Raw genomic sequence first — 16,147 nt, 5'->3', positions numbered from 1 at the left:
AACTTAAAAACAGCAGTAAAAAAAAACAAGGTTCTCCTCAATGGCACAATATCCAACCCTATCCAAAAGCAACAGCTTTTCTCTTAAAATTGATAACTCCACTGTCTCACCTTCCACCAGGTTAAGAGACTGGGCATCATCCTTGACAGTATACCATCCTTTCAATCCCGCATCACAGGTCTGCCTACTTCCACCTTTAAAACATCAACTGCCTCCACCCTTCCCTTACCCCCCACACTGCTGTCATCCTTGTCCACAGCCTTTTCAGTTCCGATCTGGATAAATGCAATTCTCTCTTCTTCAGCCTACCTCACAAATCCTTCCAAAAACTTCAACTGGTCTAGAATTCAGGTGCAAACCCTGTCAATCCACCCCATAACCACTGTTCTCCAACAGCTCTACTGGTTCATGGTTTAGTTCCATATTCAATTCAAAATTCTCCTGGTAACATTCAAGTCAATCCACAACCTCGCTCCCCCTCTCTGTCTGACCTTATCCATGTTCCCAGTCCCTCAGATCCTCCATACACCTCTCTGTCCCCTCTGCCTGTCTCATTGGGAAGCAGAGCATTCAGCCGCTTTGATCCCCATCTCTGGAATTTTTTACCATCCCAACTTAGAAACATCGACTAACTCCCCTATTTCAATTCTCAACTCGAAACACATCTGTTTATGACTGACTTTTCCAACTGAGGTCTATTGATATTTCCACTGTGTATTTTATTGATTTTATTGTTGTTTCTTTTAATGCATTTTTGTATATCTTTGTGTGGTGTCCTGGAGTGCTGAGAAAGATGCCTTCAAATAAAATGTATTATTAATATATGTTATTTTTCCTCAATGATGATTTAAACTTCAGACAGCCGTTGTCTTTGTAACAAGCGCTCCCTTTTGGCCATGAAGACAATGAGAAATGGTGAAGTAGGAGTAAAAGTTCGATACTATACTACACTAGCTTTGCTAAGTAAAAGGTAGCTGCTTTGTTGCTGGAAAGAGTGATTGCATGGCAGAGGTGTTATTTGTCTTATATCGCTGACTGAGTCTTGAAGTCCACTCAGGAAGATATGAATAAGAAATTGGCAGTGTGTTGGAGAGAGGGGTGGTGGAAGACAATTTGTCACTGGCAGTCATCACTTAACCAACCCCAGAGCTGCAACACTCACCAAATGAAACCTCTCCATATTCAAATGGGAATGCTGGGTAGAGTCAGAAAGGGATATGATTAAAAATATGCATGAAATGAAATGCAAATTTTTCACTTTAATGCTGGGCTTTAGCACACACAATCAGAGCTACTACAGTTAATGTTTTTATCTACTGCATCACATGCAGAGATGCAGTAGATAAAAACATTGACTATAAAAGCTGAAGCTAGTGCAATACCTACATTAAAACACAACTCACAAACACTCAAGTTTTGATACCTGTATATATTTCAAAAAACAAAACCAAACACAATTTAGCTACTCGTCGAGCCAACGTTGTATGCAGGAAGTGAAAGAGACACAGAGGGACCAGCCATGTTTATATAAAAATACTGTGTTTCCAGTTACAGCAAAAACAAGGACTGCTCTTCATATCTTCCGTCTTAAGCAAGATGAATGATGAACTCTGGGTAAGAGGTTTAATGTTGTGGTAAAATATACCACATTATTTATTAATATAAATCAGGGGCCAGGGTGCTACACTAAATCAGGAAAGAGTTAGAAAACATAATTCACAAAGATGTAGTTATTTGCAAAGATTTAATACCATTTAACTTGTTTGTCATATTGGTGTTGTGTGCTTCGGTATTTCAGACTTCTGAGGCTTTGTAGAGCCACAGAACTCAGTCTTTTAGGTAATAACCAAGTGGTTTATATTGAATAGTAAGCTTCTAAGAAATCGTGTTTTGCCGCAGATTGTTTATTTTTTAGGTCTGGACTTTACATCGGTTATTCTAAAATATTATGCTTGTCTAAATCTGAGTTGTGTTCATCTGACTTTGTTTTGATTTAAAGCTGTGTGAGAAGGACAAATACCAATCAACGCTGAACAGCTGCCCTTCAACCACTAGAAAAAGTATTCCAACATCATGATCCTGCCACAATGAAGGTTAAATTTTAATTAGATGTTATATTCCTACCATGTTATATGTTTTTATATAGGTCAGAAAATTTTACATGTTTCCTGTGTCCAAGTTTGGCTTGTGCAAACTTTAAAAATGGCTTCTTTTGGCTTTATATATCAATAAAAAAACATTCTTCAGGCCTGTCTTCCAGAAAAACATATACTTATAGAGATTTAAACAAAGATTATTGATTTTGAATCATATCAAGAAGCTTTATCTCATTTTCATTTATTTATAATTTGCCTTACACAACACTTGAACAAAAGTTCATAAATCTATTCTGAGAAAGGGATCAGATGGAAAGGGAAGGAAAGATGGATGATTCTGCTGAACACTCTAGACTGAATAATCAATACTGACATAAATTAAGGACTTACCTATTTATAAAACTATGTGATCCTCAATATAACATCAGTCCTGTGTATTTTATACATCTAAAGATTCAGATATTTCCTGCTTGGTGGTTTGTAAACCCTGTGCTATTGATCTACACTTCATATAGATGTATGTATTTGAACACAGATAATGAGATCAACACTAAACCAATAATGAAAAAAAAATACTGCTCCATGTTGGTAATAGCCAAAAAAAAGGAAAAAACCAGAATTAATCAACATTATATATTCTCATGAACCATAATGTGGCTACAGAAGCCATATTTTAGATGTTAAATGACAATATACCAAATCAGAACTCAAATTCATATATTTATCAAGCATGTCTAATACGTATGTACATTCCACAGGAAGACATTGATGAGAAACGTCCCTCTAGATTCTGACGGATTACACAAAAAGACAACAGCATGGTGGGAGGAAAATATGTTTGGATCAGTGGTGGTAGATTAATGATCAATAGGCCACTCACACCATCACACATTTCCTGCTGAGGCCTCCAGTCACAGTTAAAAATGGTTGGGCTGATCCACAGAGTGATGATTTATGTTGGTGTTGCAGATGTGTTTAATAGAGTTACCTGAATGTCACTGCTTGAATCTGTGAGTATTTTGGAGCATTTGAGATCATTTCTGAATTGGTATATAGTCACTGAATGTTTGGTCCTTTTTTATATGTTGCTTTTTTTGATGAAAAGGTGGAATTCCAGCAGTACCTGTTGAAGAAAACCTCAATGGAGGACGTTGTGTCAGGACTTCTTTTTACTGTAGGAGTCTGGACAATTTAATTAGTCAATCTCTGACAGTCCATGGTCCATACCAGGAAGAAAAGTAATTGCACACTTCTCGCTTCTATACTGTTATCCACACATTGCCCCTTTGAAACAGTGATTTGCCCATGGCCAAAAAAAGAAAAAAAGAAAAGAATCTTAAGAGGAGTACAGTATGATAGTTTTATTAAATTTGATAAGATTGTAGTTGTTAATTCCAATTGGAAAATTTCAGTCTGGACAGATAGGACTCAACGTTGTGGCTGTTACATGCTCGTCATGATGCCAAACAGTCTGAAGCTGGGACCCAAACCGACTGAAAAGAACTGGCACAGAGAAGTTTTCAGAGGACACATTTTTTATTGTTTCTGGTAAAGCACATTAACCAAACCACACCAAACTCAGAATGTTGGCAGACATGTTTCTTAAATTGAGGTGGAACTAAATTGGAAGAAACAATAATAAAAGGATATACAGCTGCAAAATAACAAAAAAACAAGAAGATTTGTTTAAATGAACAGCTAATAAAGAAACCCATTTACCAATCAAGACAAAACAGAAACATTCTAATTTAATCCAAATACTCAAAACTTAACATAGAATCACCAGGAAAATGGCAGAGTGAGTATTTGAAAATTAACTTTCAGATTTTACCTCTTCAATAAATGTGCTTCCCTTTTGGGAATAGATAAGCAATTAATAAAATTATTGTAAAGTGAAATAAATGTACCTTTTTACGAAAAGAAAACAAGATTAGGCCTGTCAAAGAAGCCATGCCCCAAACAAATCCACTGCACCCAAAACAACCAAACTACAAAACCAAAAGCTGTGTTTAACTATCATCTTTATCAAAACACCAAACCAGAATCTCTCCAGATTCTAATGAAAGCTTTGCTTAGATGACATCTCAGAAGCCCCATCAACCCTCCTACCCCTTGCTGTATTGTTGAATCTGAACCTTGGAGAACAAAGACAATGTCAAACAATCCCAAATAACAGAACGTAATTCCGATCCTGCTCCCCAGAGAACAGTCTATTTCCCCACAAGTGTCCTTTCTAAGGTCTTTCACTGGTTTCATGCAGCAGGGGTCTCTTGTCAGCTGGGTTCTAGTCAGACCAGTGTTCTCATTGCCTCAAGGTTCAGGTGACCATCATTACACAGAGATGTATAAGAATATTTTCAAGCCTGTCAAACACATGCAAGAAACAACACCTCCAATCACCATCCTGCTGGATTACTTCCACCTCTGACTAACCCTAAACGCCCCTGGTCAAACATTGTCACTGACTATGGAGCTGGATTTCCAACATGACAAGGTATGACCAAAATTCTAACCATCAATGATTGTTTTACTATAGCAAGCAACATGGAATCTTTTAACAAACCTAATTCAGCTCTACAGACTGAGAAACTACTGATTAACCACATGTTCAGACTCCATGGCATCCCACAGGAAGTTCAGTCTGACTTCTTACTTATCACCTACAGTCAAATGGTCAGACAGGACAACTAAGCCAGGAACAAGAAGCCATCCTCTGTTGTCTCAGCTCCATCAACTCCATCCAACAAGTACAGCATCTCTCCTAGGGGGAATATGCTCAAAAATTTCTCACTTCCCATTTAACCACTACTGGACCCATTGAGATCTCCCTGGGATACCAGCCACCTCTCTTCCCTGCTGACAAAAAGGATATTTGTATACTGACAAACAAAGCACCCCAGCTCCACATTACTTGTCCAGTCAGAGGGTTTTATAATCCACCAGAGACATCCCATTAAAATGCATTTGAAAGAAACAATCACCTACATTTATTAGTCCACATGAGATACAGTCTGTTATGAGAGTGCCACCATCTGCCTTAAAGGAACTAGAGGCAGGAAGAGGAAATGAGACTCAGGACTGACACGACTAGAGCTGTATTTAACTTCAGCCACCAGCCAAGCTGGCACAGGAGTGTGCAAGAGCGGAGAATCCACCTCTTCCTCTGGGCATAGACTCAACTTTAAGACCGGCTTAGCGACTTAAATGTTCGTAATCTTCCCCCGTCAGATTAACGTGGTCACTAACCTGAGTTTTCCCCCTGCAGAGGTTCCTGCCTTTGACGTCTTTGCAGTTACTGCAGATCCACCAATTTTTAATAAACGCCTCTTTGAGAAATCTGTCTGTCTGCCTTGATTATTGGGTCCTCTATTCTGAGCATTGACACTTTCATATAAATTAACAATTTGCAACCCATTAGTTGATTGCAAAAAATGGCTTTTAAAATTGTTATTATTTGGTTATTATTTGCCAGTTAAAAACTTGCATTTGCAGCTACTATTTGTTGCATGGTTGTTAAAGTAATGTAAAAAATAAAGTAAAAAAGATTTGAAGGACATAAATCAAATAAAATCACTATAATTAAATCAGGACATTGTTTTTACCTAAATATAATTTTCAGAACATCTAATCCCGACCTACGGGTGAAGTCATACACTTTTGAATATTCATAAGAAACCCCTGTTTCGACCTGTCAGTCACCCATGCCACTCACTCCCAGGGTCTAGTGACAACTGTTAAATCAGGGCATGCTATAATTGCTGCCGTAACTAACGCTGTTAACTGCAGAGCAGCATCTTGGCCAACACCTCCTGGGCAGCTGTAATTACCCCCAGATGGGCCCAGTTCTCCCTTTCACCCACCTGGTACACATCAAGCAATCATATTAGGGCAAAAAAGACTATTCTGACTAAATATATTGCTTTTCAAGAAGAGCACTCTTTTTCATTTGTTAATATCATATATTGAAGAAAATAACCCTCGATCTTCTCTACATCCCACTCAAGGTACCCCTTGAAGCTGTGTTCACCTGTCACCTGTCAGCCCATGGTAAATTGGGTTAACACACACTAAGTGTCCCATCCTTAGGTCTGTTAATTGACTACTGCGTATGATAATTAACAGGGACCGGCCTTCCTACTTTGCTAAGCTTATTTAGGTGATTTGCATTTAAAAAGGTTTTGGTCTCTGTGACAGCTATGAAAAAAAACACTGATGAAGGAGCTCAGCTACAATAATAGATAAATAAACTTGTGAAATAAAATGCCTTAATAAAAACCACTGCATTTGTCTTCAATATATTCCATGTAGGTTTTTTTTTATTTTTTTTATTTATTTAATAGTGAACTGTATACTTCTCAAAAAAGGTGTCTCCGTAAAATACACCAGCTGCAAAGTTGCAGGTCGTTGCTTCCCTTTTAGAGTGAACCCCTAACCTTATCACAAATACTTAGCAGTTATCAAGTTGTGTTTTTGCTTTTATTTAAAAAATGTCCTGTACTTAACTTCCTCCTTCTTAAACCAGCCTTCATGTCTCTGCTAATTAAGGATTCCCACACCATGCTGCTACCACTGCCTTGTCTCAATTTTGTGATTGGGTTCAGGAAAATCTGAAGTGAACACATGCATAGTTGTGAAATAAATAACTGATCGTTGTCCGGTTTGCTTCTCTCAAACTCTGGTTCTGAGAACAAACTGCTCTGTGTGTTTTTGGTATCCCCCTACTGTCACACACCCGGCTTTAATGAAAGTATGATAAACAGGCCTCTATAACACTGGATGGCATGCAGAGAAGGTGATGCAGTCATTTTAATCAGGTCAGATGGAGTATGGACACATCCAAAACATGTAGGACATTGTAGACTAGGGTTGGGTTCTGGCAACCAATTTTAATCCCTGAGCTTTGATTATCTGCAACTTTACCGAAGTAACCATGAGCCTCTTGGCTTTTTCTTTCAGTCATGCTCTCCCGGCCTCACATCTGGGTATATTCTTGCAAGGTTTGCAGTTATGCCGTATCTAAAAATTCCAAGATTAATTCAGCCATATTCTGTAAAATGTCAAAGTTTAAAAATGTATTGTTTCTTTGTCGTTTTTTTGGTCCAAACCCTGCTTTCAATGTCTACACAGCTTTAATCCCTGACCTCTCTGTTGTGTTCTTTTATATTTCTGTTCATAAATATATTTCACTACTTTACAGAACAAGGTACTTTAGCGGCTAGATAAAAAGCTGTTTCCCAAAGACATACTGGACCAAATATTTTTCCTGCAAGCTGCAGTTGAACCTCATGAGTCTAATTTTGTTGTTGCAAAACCTCCAGATATTTTTTTCCTTTGTTAAAGCACTGTCTGCCCTATTTTGGCAATGACATGAGCACTCGGAAGCTACAGGAGGGACACACGACTGAGCACTCCTCCTGATTCACACAGGCATTAACACAGCACATTAGTTTAGCAGAGTTGTGGGAATGAAAGATGGGCCGAGACCAGGGCCCCAGGCAAAGTGAAGACGTACACTAAAGCCAGCTGCCATCTATTATGGATAGCCAGCGTAGATCCCCCGCCGTTCATGTTGCAGGGTGACAGTGCTGTCCTTGCCGAGGCACTGACCTTCTTTGGCGGGGAGAGGGCGCTGGGCAGATTAAAAGTGGACTGGCTCACCGTGCGGTCCAGGCGTACCCCTGATGTTCTGCCCAGATGGTAACCGCACACACTCATGAACACACATGTTCTGCTGCATCCATGGAGGGCAGATGTGAGATATGAACACGGCTGCTCCTCAGTGCTCCCAGGCGTTAGAATCTATATCCTCTATATCTAGACTTTTCTTCCTTAGTATTAATACTCTGAAAGCGAAACCCACTCTTCATGTAGTCCTAAGAGTCTCACCTTGTAAGACCCTCACCTCCTCCATTTTCCTTCACTTGTTTCTCCAGTGTTTCTCCATCACTTAATTCTGGCTCTTTGTATGTGAATCATCTATCACTCACTCAATCAGTCCATTGAATTTCATTTAGCGCTGTGTTACACAGGGCATGTGATTGATTCACTGGTACCTTTTCACTGAAGCTTGAATGACACACAATGCTGGTTTGTGAACACACACATTTACACACACACATGCTCTAACATATCACTTGCTTGTGCGACGATGTACTGGGCCTCCTTTGCCAGGGGGAGAGTAGGTACCCACGCTGCCAAAGAGGACCCCTTTGAGATTTACTCAAGGTCGCCATGTCCAGCTGGCTGTGCCAACATCTGTTCAGAATCGCCTCAAGACTACCATAAGAGTGTCCGTCTAAAAGGCTCGACCTTGGATCTATGCGTAATTTAAAAAAATTCAAGTTATAATTAATATGATAGCATTATAGTTAACAAAAATACATTGTCAGAATTATTTAGTTCTGTTTGATATGTCTATTCTTTATATTCATATTAATTTATTTTTTATCTGTTTTTTTATATACTACAGAATTCTAACAAGCTATCTTAGGATACCTTGCATAATCAGATACTGCTCAAATTAGAATCCAATCACTTTCAGTTATATCATTTAAGTGCTATTTAGATACAGACCATGAATAAAGAGAAGAGTTTTATCTAAAACTCAAATTTTAGCCACAAGTTATGTCTACGTTTTTACCATTAAAGGAAAGGTGCATCTATTGACCCTCTTTTTATTGTTTCAGTACAGCAGTTCCATTCCACATTAGTTTATTCTGTCTTAGCATCAGCATCAACACTGGATAGTTTTTAAGGAACACATAAAAAGCATTATTTCTGGCCTGGCTTCACTGCAATAACTGCCCGTTCAATATAGAGTTCAGTTTAAAGAATTTTTTAGGGGGGTTTAAGGTTTAAACAGCCAAGTCTGCCTTAACTGAGCTTCTCCAACACTACACCAGTCTGTCAGATCCACTGACAAACTGCTCGGAGCGATTCCCTGTTGTAAGAAGCAGCTCAGGAGAGACAGATCCTTCTCTGCCACCCCCCATTAATTGTCCTTCAATTCAACTGAACCCTGAGTTTATATAATCTTCATGAAAATCATTTTTACTGCTTAGATTTATTGTGTTTTGTATTGAGTTTTTAATCTGTTGACATTGTTGTGTGTTTAGATTTGTTATTTTATTACACATGTTACGTTATCTTCTTCATCCCTGATGTTAAGCTCTAAAGATAACGATAAAGAAAACTTTTTTAACAACAAGAAATATTTCTCTGATCAGGGATCAGAATGAGCTGCAATCTTCCTTGACCAGCTTGTATATCATGATGCAAAAGAAGAGATAAAAACTAATTTGTGTATTTATTAGTATAATCATTATTTCCTGCAATTAAAAAACAGATTTTAATCATCATGCTTTCCAAATAGGAAGATACAATATTATTCAGATAATGCAATGCCTTTTCTTTTTGGCAATGCGTCTTTTTTTAAATGTTGGGGTTTTTAAATAAACTTGAGCCTTGCCATAAATACTTAAAGTAATCAAGAACTTTATTTATATCATGGTAACATCAGTAAGCAAAAAAAAATCACCTTTTAAATATAGTTGCAGACAGGAAAAAGTTAGCTTCTTCTGTTTTAAGGCAACGGGACAGAGAATTCAATATATTGTAACTAATTTATTTGTAATCATAACAGCAAAGGTAATGCGTATGACTTTTATATCCATATATTTCCAAGCATTTGCATTTGTAGCACAATCTATACATAGCACAGGTCAAAACATCTTGAAATTCAAATTATATATATTTTCAGTTTTATGCTTTAAAAAAGCTATCTTTCTGCATCAAAGGTTTTCAGCATTTTTTTTCAGCGTTAAATAAAATCAAAATCAAATGGTGACTCAGAATTTAATACTTATGTATCTTTTTTTTGCAGTTTTTTACATAAGGGGTAAACATATAGATACAGAACAAAACTGACAAAAGAATGTGCCTTGAGGAACCACACATGTAAACATTGTTTACTCATAATCAATATCCCCAAAAGATGCAAAGTGTCCCTGGTTCACCAGATAATATCTAAGATCATCTAAAATAATCTATTAGAGTAGGCTGGATGATTCCCTCGACATTTCCAATCTATCTGTCAGAATTTTACAGTAAACTGGGACGAAAGCAGGACTGAGATGCTAACATAAAATTCTGAATGATCTTGCTGTAAGACGCATGCAATAAAAAAAAAAAAAAAAAACACCAATGCAGTGTATGCATCAGATATTTTGCAAAGCTCCCTTTCTGATTTTGATCTGCCAAATAATATTTTGAATCTGGATATGCATCTTTAATTATCTTTAATGAGGCATCCAGATTAGGCATCTTAAAAAGACATTTGATCAGAGCAGTTTTTAGAGCTTAGAGCAATTAACCTGAGTAAAGAAAATTATTTACTTATGCAGCAGTGACTCACAGTGATATCAAACTTTGAAATACTTTCTACCTTTTCTGTTGAGCAGGTATTAAACATACACTGAATTATAAAACTCAAACTATAAATTTCTTTTTAGTCTTATGATTTACACTACAGGAACTACTACTATGTTTTTACCTCATCTTTGAATCACTCTGCTAAAACCTAAAATGGGCCATTTCTGTTCAATCACCATCTGTTTTACATTTATCTATATCATATTATTTTGAGATGTGCTACTCTCTTTTTCCACAAAACACCCCTCAATACATCCCCCTAGCGTGTCCTCGGGCCTTCTGCCCTAGGGCTCTTGGGATATGAATACTCCCTGGGGCTGGTGGTTTTTTACAGCCTGTGAGAGACGCACTCAAGAGAGAGAGCAATGCGAAAGCAGCGGCAGTGTTTCAGTGTTTGCTTGATGTCACTATAATGGAAATATGCATAAGTGAGGAAAAGCATAGTGGGCCTTTGGGGCCCAAAAAGTACAAATATTTTAATAACAAACACGTTCGGTGTTTGCCTCCTGTTACGGCACTTGGGTATTATTTCATACTGAGTGCAGTCAGTCAGCAGCAGATTTTGCATGCATAAAGATAGAGATGTTTTCTTATTTTACTGGAAGTGAATTTCATACCGTAGAAAGTTTCCTGGCTATATGTCCTTTGGAGAACTGTCATTAATCAAAAGTCAAAGTCACCTCAGATCTCACATTAGAAAAGACCAGTTTAGCTACAGCTGAAATTGCAGCTGACCCTCTCGCCCTGAGCACTTATTCAAAATCAGCAACACAGCCATAAGGGGCTAAAACAACTAAAATGAGTAAGGTTGCAAGAAGCTGGGAGGAGAACTAGGGGAAAATGCCAAATAAAGTGTTGCCAAGTTCAAATCTCAAGGGTTTCTTTGAGTTTTAACATTATGCAGGGTGACCTATAGCTTTGCATGGGCTATAAATGTAAATGACAAGGAGGTTACATAGCTAATAATAAAGAAAAATGTAAACCATAGTTGTCACCATACCACTTCAGTAACTTCTGTCCAGTAAAAGAGATGTTTATGAGTTATATGTAAAACAAATCTGTTCCTCCTGTGTGGGCAATGTCACTGGAAGTAATCCATTAAAAAATGAAGCATAAACCATCTATTTGTTTAATCCCAAAACATCTGATACAAAAGAGTAGTTATGTTTTTCTAAGACCAGAGTTTATGCATATGATCAAAAATGCTTCTGTTTAATCAGTAGTGTTTCTATTTTTTAAACTGGAAAAAAATACAGTATTTATTTGATAAATATTAATTATATAGGCTTCAGTTAAATATTTTAAGACAAGCTTAGTCTATTTGTATAGCACAATTCAGTACAAGGACCATTCAAAGTGCTGTATATGAATTAAACAATGGAACAGAAAGAAAATGAAAGAAGAATACAGGAAATAAAGATAAAAACATAATAAAAGTAGGTACAGTAGTAAAAAAATAAAACAGTTGGACGACATATCTCAGTTAGCAGTTTGACTTCAACAGCCAAATCTAAGCTTTGACTTTTGACTTTAGCTTTGACTTAAAAGAACTCAGGCTATCAGCGCTTTTACAGGGCTGATGTGTTCTAATTTCTTAGTTCTAAAGAGAACATGGGCAGCAGTGGTTTGGATCAGATGCAGCTGTCTGGTGGATTTTTTTAGGCAAACCAGTGAAGACACTGTTGCAGTAATCAACTCTACTAAAGAAAATTTGCACTAATTAGTTATTTTTAAATCCTGCTTGGACATCAGTCCTGGAAATGTTCTTCAGGCGATAAAAGGCTGACTTACTGACTGCCCTAATGTGCTTTCAAAGGTTCAGGTCTGAGTCCATAATGACACCAAGGTTTCGGCCATAATCAGTGGTTTCTAGCTATAGCAGCTAAAGCTGTGAGCTAACTCTGGATCTCTCCTCCTTTGGTTGAAAATTTTTTACCACAGTTATTTTTTCCATTATAGACAATCCATATATTGATCTGTTCTAAGCATCTAGCCAATGCTCTGATGAGTCGATAGTCACCTTGTGGCATTTTGGTGTAAAGCTATGTGTCGCCTGCATAGTTATGGTAAATCATCTTTATTTTTTCTATAATCTGAGCAAAAGGAAGCGTGTATATATTGAATAGTGGGGGCCCCGAAATGGGGCCCTGAGGAACCATGAATGTGAGTTTTCTGGTCTCTGATTTAAAGTTCCCTACTGACACATACAATTCCCTAGACTTCATTCCAGTTTGGCACCAGAAAGGCTGACCCAGTTTTTCAGATGCTCTAATAAAATAATCAACATAATCAAACGCTGAACTGAGGTGCAATAATACCAGCACTATGGTCATTAAAGCTCATGTTTAACTGATAGTTCTTTAAAATTAAAATGACTTTACCTGTGTTTTAAAATAATCCAAACTTTGTAATAAAGTAATTTAAAGAGAAAAGCATGTTTTATCATCTCAAAACTTGGCCAATCCATGGATCTAAGTTTGGAGAGGTTCCTCAAATGGAAAGAGCAGGTCTTTACAATTTAAGTGAGGTTCCAAGGAGAAAAAAATAACACCTTGATGCGTATCCCACCGTAAGAGTGTTAAATCACTAATCTTAAATTCATAAAATGTAGTCTTGTGCAAAAATAATAATACGTTTTTGCTGAGTTTAGCGGTGAGTAGTTATTATTTATCCACTGCTTAATGTTTGTTAAGCACACTGCAACCAAAAACAACCAAACAAGTTGGTTAAATAAATTTTAGTTAGATTAACCAATACATTGGTGAGAAACTGAGAGAGCCATTGGTTTCCTGTCAACCAATTTATTTGGTTAAAAAAAACAAACAAGTAACAGTGCTTGCTGATGACTTACTAATCAGACTGTTTAGCTATATTTAGCTGTAGTGTGTAATAGTTATGGAGCTAGAGTCAACTACAATGATGTGAACATTTGCAGAATGCAAATCTTGCTGTTAACCTTGGTTGTAACTTTAGTCTTATGTAGTATTAAATTCCAAGAAATATTAGCATCAACAGTGGTGTCAGATGGAAGAGTTAGCCCTACGACAAAAGGGTTGTTGGTTCAAGCCCTGGCCCTGCCCTTTAGTGTTGCTATATTACTTAACCAATATTTTGGTCAGAGTGAACAATTTCTATTGTTTTTTTTTTTTTTCATTTTACCAAAATAGAATGGTTAAAAAACACTACCATATTAAATTGGTTGCTTTAAGCAAAAGGTTAGTATGAAACATAACTACCAACCAGATTGATCAATTTTTACTGATTCTTTAGTTGTATTAACCAATCTGTTTTAGGGTTTAGCTGAACAAATGAAAGACTTGAACACAGGAGTGTCTGAGACTCTTTCCAGGAATAAAAAAAAAGGTGAAATATATAAAAGGTTGCATCTGGTGTTGTTTTGTAACCTATTATTGAAAACCTGATTTGAGACCTTATACAGCTTGTAGTATCGAAAGAATCCGAAAAAATAAGTCCAATGTAACAACGGCAGCAAAACTTCGATGAATTGACAAATAACAAAATACAACATACTATATGCCTGAACAAGTCTGACTTTCTTTGAAGATTTTCATAATGAGCTGTCAGTCATTTCTCACTGCCCAACAACTTTCATCTGCCCTGATTCCTTCCAACCTCCCCCATTTATCACTCCTTTCTCTCTACTATGACGTATTCCTCTGATGCCCCATGTCGTTTATCACATCAGGTGGAATAGAGTTTCTCCAGCTGTCAATTTAGGAAATGGAGTGACGAGTGGGGCCCCAGGGACCCCTCACTAATCTCAAACCGCCATGTTACAAAATATGAGGCATATCTATGGTAGGCAGTTACATTCAAAGGAGCCATAAGCAGCGGTTCCCAAAATGTACCCTCTGTTTAACATTAAATGTTCTGTAACACAGCAAGAAGCAATATGTTGTGTGTTACCTCTTACCCCATTGCTACACAACTTATGTTTTACAACTTCCCGATGTGATCTAAAATAAAGACAATCTTTCTTTTACTTAAAGGGCCATCCACTTTTTTTATTTGCTAAACTCTTGCATGCTCAGGTTGTAAAACAGAATGGTTCCTTTTCTGTGCAGTTTTGTATCCAATAGGGAAAAGAAATCATAGTTTCTTACATGACAGATGTGGCAGATGAGACCTCTGCTCAGGAGCTACTCTCTACTGACTGGAGGAGACTGTAGAGACCTCTGCTAAACAGGGGTGCACAGTTATTTTTTTTTTTTAAGCCACATCAGCAATTCTGACTGTTGAGGGTCTGGACCATTGTCTGCAGTCAGTATTTATTAAGTTTAATGTATTATTGGTAGATTCTGCAACTAAAATGTCACCTGCTATAATGAAACATATTTTTTTATATAATCACCTGTCCCCACTGGTCACAAAAAATATCTTCTTTTTTAAAATTCAATTAATTTACTCATTAATCATAAGGCATAATCAATGTAATCAAAAACAACTATTACTGCTGTCAAACATAAAACATTGCATAAAGAAATTTAACCACGAACAGTCATTTTTGGGGTTTGCTGTAAATTCTCTTGTTAAATCTGTAACCAACACTAATGTATAAAACATTTTTTTCCTCTTTTTAGCAGCAGTTTTATTATTCACATATTGAAAAAAATAATCAACAATCAAGATGTTTTCACACTGACAAATTTTCTATAATCAGCTCTCTTTGTCAAAGTAAATTTAATGGATTTTTCTTCCACTGCTCACATATTCAGGAGTCCCTACAGCAAATTACGTCCTTCCTGACGTTGTCTAAAGCAAAACAAACAATCCATTTAACTAGAGGGACATGAAAAATGTTTTATGAATCCCAAAGGGAAAATAAATATTGCTGCAACTCTAGTGGTTTCTCCTAATAGTTGCTGTATATGTTGATAGCTGTTGACAGGAAGTGTCTCCTGTAGTAGTGCTTTATCTGCAATATCTTCAGAGGACTTTGACTGAAGATGCTGTCTTGTTGTTCAGTTGTCTTAAGAAGAATAATCTTCTTCGCTTTATGAAGAATTTTTCTGTGTGAACTCATCTCCAGATTTTCAAGAGGACTTCCAGGACCACAGTCTGCCTTCTTTACCAGCTTGTTGAGCTTCCTAAAATCATTTACTCAGATGCTGTTACCCCAGAAGATGATGGTAGAGGAGATCACACTATCCACAACAGACTGATAGAAGATATAAAGCTACATTGAGATCATGAAGCAAAGTTTGCAGGAATCTGTGGGAGAGTCTCGGGCAGTTTTAGTGGAGCAATTGAAACCGAGGACAGGCCAAATGTCTTGTTTGTTGTTTTTGTGTGTTTTTCTAATACAGAGTTATAGAAAAAGTAGAAGTTTGATTCAGCCTTTTTTAGAATGCAGTCACATGACAGCCCTATCTGCCAACTCTTTGTGTTGCTTGGCAACCTGATTATTTCTTTATTGATTTTAAAGGATCCATTCTTCATCCCTTTGTTTTGAAAAATTTGGAAAAAATCATTCACTTGTCCCTGCATTTTGTTGCTGTGAAATAAGCATATACAAATTATTGCAATTTTGCTAATGTGAAATAGAACAACAGGTGTTAACTAGCTTTACAGAAAGTTATAGCCAGCTCTATAGTGGGGAT

This window comes from Cyprinodon tularosa, unplaced genomic scaffold, assembly GCF_016077235.1.
Source record: "Cyprinodon tularosa strain WSP-4 unplaced genomic scaffold, ASM1607723v1 ctg24, whole genome shotgun sequence".
Lineage (NCBI taxonomy): Eukaryota > Metazoa > Chordata > Actinopteri > Cyprinodontiformes > Cyprinodontidae > Cyprinodon > Cyprinodon tularosa.
Note: the sequence above shows the minus strand (reverse complement) of the source record.